The sequence below is a fragment of the Plecotus auritus genome (genome assembly GCF_963455305.1).
Source record: "Plecotus auritus genome assembly, chromosome: 11".
In the NCBI taxonomy this organism is placed as follows: Eukaryota; Metazoa; Chordata; class Mammalia; order Chiroptera; family Vespertilionidae; genus Plecotus; species Plecotus auritus.
The window spans coordinates 28,790,075-28,796,723 of NC_137777.1; the positions used below are offsets into that span (position 1 = coordinate 28,790,075).

The 6,649-nt window shown below is 39.6% G+C and overlaps 1 pseudogene across 1 annotated transcript; it reads right to left on the reverse strand.

The window, feature by feature from the left end:
* Positions 1-310: 310 nt before the first annotated feature.
* Positions 311-3,505, reverse strand: LOC308236653 (metalloendopeptidase OMA1, mitochondrial-like; annotated as a pseudogene). The gene is made up of 2 exons: positions 3,494-3,505; positions 311-825 (listed from the first exon to the last, which is right to left on the reverse strand). The product of its transcript is annotated as a metalloendopeptidase OMA1, mitochondrial-like (transcript).
* Positions 3,506-6,649: the final 3,144 nt, after the last annotated feature.

The following is a 6,649-nucleotide window of genomic DNA, read 5'->3' on the forward strand; positions in this document are numbered from 1 at the left end:
GAAGAGAGAGAGAGAAACATCAATGATTAAAGAGAATCATTGATTGTTTGCCTCCTGCACACCTCCCACTGGGGATCGAGCCCACAACCCAGGTATGTGCCCTTGACTGGAATTGAACTCGGGACCCTTCATTCCACAGGCCGACACTCTATCCACTGAGCCAAACCAGCTAGGGCAGATCTATCTAATTTTGAGAGCCCGAGATATGAGTCCATCCAAGTGTTCAGCTCGTTTGCCATGAGGAGAGTATGTGGATACCTAATCTGGCAACTTGGGGTGACCGTGGAAGCTCCCTGCCACTTTATTCTGTCTACTGCCAAAACACTGAACTGGCTCTGACATCCACATAAGCCTTTGCAGCAAGCTGTAGTCCCATTTTGTCAGCTTTAGCCTCCAATGTTCTACTGTATCAAACATATAACCCTGCCATTTATCCACTGACCCCAAAATTTCAAACTATCTCCAGGAAAAAATGGCCCAAATCACTGTGAAAAAAAATCAGACCCAAGAAATCTAATAAATGAACCAAGCTAGCCTTTTCTGCACCATAGCCTAGAAGTGCATGTGTTATTTTGTGGCCCAGGAGGAAAGAAAGGAGATGAATACCAGTAGAGTTACAGTATTTAAAAGCCCAGGGAAGATAAATATATCCATTTGGAAACATAAAATATTTCTATTTGGAGAATCCATCACATGAATAACCCAACTGATCTCAGAGATCCCTGGGATAGCTTTATTGTAGTCAATTAGATGATAAACGCCTTCTTTAACAGTCAGGTATCAGGCATCTTTCTCAGTTAGCATATCATTTTTAAGTTCTTCAATCTGTTATCAGTGGGGTGTTCTGTGTCCCCACCTGTTGTCTATATCTTTTCCTCCCCTACTACAAGCTCAAGTATGGAAGGAATTTTGGCTTGATTACCATTAATAATATCAACACCAAACACAATATCTGCAAATAATAGATGCTCAGTAAATATGATGAAGAAAAAGTGTAAGCACAATTGTTTCTTTCTTTTTTTAAATATATTTTTACTAGAGGCCCAATGCACAAAATTCGTGCAAGGGGCTTGGCCCTCGCAGCCACAGCAGCTTGCCTCAGCCCTTGTAGCCCCAGCTTTATCGGGAAGGTTGTCCAGCTGTCTGGTTAATTAGCATATTACGCTTTTATTATTATAGATTGATTTCAGAGAGGAAAGGAGAGGGAGAGAGAGATAGAAACATCAATGATGAGAGAGAATCATTGATTGGCTGCCTCCTGCACAACCCCTACTGGGGATCGAGCCTGCAACCTGAGCATATGCCCTTGGCTGGAATCGAACCCGAGACCCTTCAGTCCTCAGGTCGACACTCTATCCACTGAGCCAAACCAGCTAGGGTCACAACTGTTTCTTGAACATATATTAGAGCACTTTGGTGTGATCAATAAGCCTTGAACTAGAAATAAAACACTTAGGCTCAAGGCCCAATTCTATCAATTTTCATTATCTATCCTTTCATAAATCTGGAAAGCTCTGAGTCACAATTTTCCTATCTGAACAATGAGTAGAAATCAATCTGACCTGCCATTCCAAGACCTGAGGAACTCTATCAAGATAATGTAAATGAAGGCATTTTGAGTTTTAACATGCTGTATAAATACATGATCAGCCATGCCATGTCACCCTGACATTGATCAAGGTAATGATTTGTAAAGTGAGCAGGAAGTGTAAGACGTTGGAGAATGGTTAATTTACCAGAATTCTCAGGGGACTATGACACATAGTTGGAATAAACATTTGATCAACACCTGGGGAGTAAAACCCTTACCACTTCTACCCCAAGAGACATGCTTCCCTTTCAAATGATGCTCAGTGGAAGTCTTCTCTAAGAAGAAGGTCTCTGCTTAATTGAAGACCTTTTGAATACAAAGTGGGACAGAAGTATAAAACCAGAGATGCATTGCTTGAGGCACAACACGTGAGTTTTTTTCCAACAACTTTTCCTGGAAATTAATCAAAGGAACAGAATTATATTTCGTTAAATTAAAACTTTGAGATGATGCCTGCCTACCAATGATACCAAATTAAAAGTCTGGCTGAGATGTAGAAGTATTATAATCCAGCGTCATGTATAATTGTGTCAGAACCATATTGGACTTTATCGGACCTAAAAAAAAAAATCTGGCCTATGTCCCATAAAGTCAGAATACATTAATGTAGGTGGGACCAAGATCAATCTCTTTAGCCAACAAAATTAATCTCACATAGCAATGTGGGGGCAAACCTGGAGCTAGAACTGAGTATTCCAGCTCATGTTGTACCAAATGTCTGATAAGAGATTGCATTTTAAGTTTTAATTCAAAGGCATTGAACAGATCAGTCATTTGCATCACGTTTTTCCATTTCCTCTCTCCAAATGGATGGCCTACAATCAAACGAGGCAGATGAAAACTGGTAACAGCTTGCCAATGGATGTCAGAATCTTAGCTCATTTTATCCAAAGGTTCCTTCATTTGTTCTTTAATTCATCAAACATGTATTAGATGCCTGTACGGTCCAAGCATCTGGAGTTTCATAGGGAATTATAGTAAATACAAACAAACATTGTGTGTATGTGTGATCTGAAATGTTTACTAGTTGTGGTATGAGAGAAGAAACACACCATTAAAATGAAACATTTGGCTCTTGGGCTAATTTCCAAGAGAGGTTTTCTTTTGTTTTGTTTTTTTAAGTCCATTTTCTGTGTTCCCGCATCATGACTATGTTAAGTCAAGTATACTAGTATAAAGCCACCAGAGATTTGACTGCAGTATTTCATTTTTCTTTACAAGTTAAGTAGAATACTGCCATTCAAATTTTGCCTATACTCATTTTGATACTTTTCCAAAATTACCTGAAAACTTTAACATAGTTTGAAATGGTCACTTCTGTACATTAATTAATTCATCCAGCAAACACTTACCAATACCTATTAGGCATAGTGAATAATCACGGGGCAGTTAAGACATTACAGATAAGACTGAGCCAGAATAACCCATTATTTGAAAATAAGCAGCAACTGAATAACAGTACAATGGTTCAATTCATTCAAGGTACAGAGGATGCACAGAGGTACATGGTGGAAAATGTGGTTAAACGGACTTGAATATTCAGAGAAAGGTTCCTGGAGAATCTTAAGCTTAAATTGCATTTTGAAGGAAGATTAGGAGTTGACATTAGGGATGGACACATCAGAATGAAAGGTCAGCATGCACCAAGGTACAGAAACCTACAACAAAATGTGTGCCCTTGGAAAAATGATCAATTCATGATTGCTGAAGCAAAATTTGGTAAGGGATATTTATAAGTTGTTTTATTTATTAATTTTCTTTATTTTTTAATTTTTTATTGCTTTATGTAAGTTGTTTTAGATACCAGTAATTAATTTGAGTACTACAAATCCATCTTCTTATGATTTAGTAGTTGAAATTCACATGACTTTTACATTCTCAGTCACATTCAGACTATGTTACCTTTGTGATCATATCGTTATGATACGGTTAAAAATAACAATGTCCTTGTAAAATAAATGGTCAGCTGAATTTAGAATTGACTACATGACTGCAAAGATAAAATTGGGAGGCTTTGAAATACTGCTCTATGGCCAGAGCAAGTTTTCCCCAAGATTTTTGTTTCTCCTTACCATTTCTCTCCCAAATGACTCGTATTTTCCAATAAGCTTTTCCATTTCTTCTTCCCTTTCCCATCCCTTTCTTCTTCTTCTTTTTCTCTTCCTCCTTCTCCACCTCCTTCATGAATGACCCTCTATGTCTAGGATTACATACCAAATCTGACTTTCATCTGTCCCACTGGTTTTAAATCTATGTTTCCAGAACTCTTTAGCCTTTCCTGTGGAGACTCCTTAGGGATGACTGCGTCAATGGCATTCCAGGCTCACCTTCTTCACCCCATCCCTGGCAGCTTCACAAAGATCTGCTGTTTAAATTGGGGCTTTGGGCAAAGTTTCATTTGAAAAAATAATTTTTATGCTTAAATTTTAAAATAACCCCTTCTTGTCTAATTCTCATCTTTTGAGGATAAACTGAGGCAAAAAGAGAAGTGACAGTATTGATACTATCTATATAGCTACCTACATAGACAGGTACATTCAAATTTGAGTCTTCTAGTCTCAGATGCTCATTTCATTAGGTTATTCCAGCAAGGGTTCTTTTCTGCCACATGGTCCAGGGCAGAGGGAGAAACCCTGGTCTGGGAAGTGTAGTGATGTGAGGGTTATCACATGCCACATGTTTCCCCTCAAATGTAGACTTAACTGCCTCCTAACCTCCTTTTAGTTTTAATCAGAAACCCTCTGTCTATAATTTTCCATATTTAATTAAATTTAGGAAACATTAACTATGAATTAACAATGTCTTGGAAACACAAAGTCTAGATAGATAGATAGATAGATAGATAGATAGATAGATAGATAGATAGATAGATTTCTTGAAATGAAGTTTCTCATCAACTTCTTTGAAAATAGGGCACATAGACATGGATATATCTGACTCCTTCAGTGAACTGGATATATACTAGAGACATCTTACTTTGGGTTGAATTGTGTCCCCAAAAGGATATGTTGAAATTCAGACCCCCAGTACCTCAGACAGTGACCTTATTTGGAAATAAGATTGTTGCAGATGTGAGTTGTTAACATGAGGTCATACTGGAGTAGGATGGGGTCCTAACCCAACATGACTAGTGTCCTTGTAAGATGGCCACGCTAAGACACAGACACAGAGAGAGCACCATGTGAAGACGGAAGCAGAGATTGGAATGATGCATTACAATTTAAAGAACACCAAGAGTTGGTAGGCAAGATTAGAAGCTAGGCGAAAGGCTTGGAACAGATTCCCCCTCGGTGCCTCAGAAGGAACCAACCCGGATTTCAACTGCCTGATTTTTAGACTTCCATCCTCCAGAACTGTGAAACAATAAACTGTTGCTTTCAGCCACCCAGATTCTGATGTTTTGTTATGGCAGCCACAGAAAAGTGATACACACTCGCAGAGTTCACAGATGAGGAAGCCATCATGAACTGTGCTGGTGTCAGGCACATGGCTGGGAGCAGGTTGAGTTGGGTGCTCAGGGGGTAATTTGGAGTTGTCCAGAGGGAAAATGGAGGATGTACATTCACAGCAGAGAAGAAAGCAGGAGCAAAGGACAGCCTTTGGAAAGGTTTTCTGGTGTTTGAGCAATGCCAAGTAGCCCTGGATAGCTCCAGCCTGAAACATGGGGCGCTTTGGGCAAAGACTGTTGCAATGCCCTTTGGCAATAAGCAAGTTTACTTAAAACAAGGAAAACTTCAAGTTTTGGAATCACTGTGTATTTTGTGGTGTGTGTGTGTGTGTGTGTGTGTGTGTGTGTGTGTGTGTGTGTGTTTAAGTATATATCTACCCCCCAGATGGTTTTTCTTTCTTTCTTTTAATTTCTTTTTAATTATGGCAGTTATTCTCCAAACATGTTTTTGTTTATCTCAAACTAAGTATACAGTTTCAACATATGGAGCATATTTTGTTTTACTTCAGTTTATCTTAAGAAATCAGTTTTCCTAACTCTTGTTGGCAGTGGACCCAAATGATTCCTTACTTTTTATTTCCCTCTTTATTTTCTCCTCTTCCTTCTTTTCTTTCAGTTATGGCTCATCTCTTATCTCTTATCTTTATCTCCCCTTCTGCTTTTTCTCCCTCTTTTTCTCTTTTCCTTTCTCCCTCCTTTCTTCCTCTTCCTTCTACAATCCCACCCTTCCTTCCCTCTTTCCTTTCTTCCCTTCTCCTCCCTTCCTTCCTCCCTTCCTCCCTTCCTCCCTTCCTCCCTTCCTCCCTTCCTTCCTCCCTCCCTCTCTTCCTTCCTTCCTTCCTTCCTTCCTTCCTTCCTTCCTTCCTTCCTTCCTTCCTTTCCTTCCCTCCCTCCCTCCCTCCCTCCCTCCCTCCCTCCCTCCCTCCCTCCCTCCCTCCCTCCCTCCTGAAATGTCACAAAAGAGGTCCCATGTTGATAAACTGACTCATATAGTAGCAGGAAACAATGACTCAGTGGCTGTTGGATAGTTACTCAGCCTAGAAAATACACACACTGGAAAGAATGTTAATGAACAAGTCAGGGGTACTATTTTCTCTTTCATTTATAGTATCATGAACATGGCATTCATGTCTCTTCACAATCTGGGCCCAAACTCTTATCAGCCTTGCTTTGTATGATACATTTTCAAACATCAATACATTTAGCTCTCCTGTTTCTTCCTTTTTTAGAGAAAACTTGCTTTCATCTCCTCAGCCACATACTCTTCAAGAGCTAGCTCAAATGTCCCTCCCTTTTAACACGTCATGATGCCCCTTGGGAGAATTAATCATTTTCTCTCCTATTCTCCTAAAGCTTTGTACATTCCCCATATCCTTGCGTTATTGTGATTGGTATTTATTTTCATGTATGTCTCCTCCACTAGACTGAAGTAAGAAATGATTTCTCTTGTCCATGAATCTGCAGTGTCCAATAGAGTGGCTGGCATAGAGTGAGCACTCCATAAATTCTCATGGAAGACACGCCTAAGTCAAATAAGATTGCAATCCTCCTATAGGAATAAAGAAAGTTGTTTTGATCAGGAAGGAGATGGTCTCCATCCTGAAGAGAGG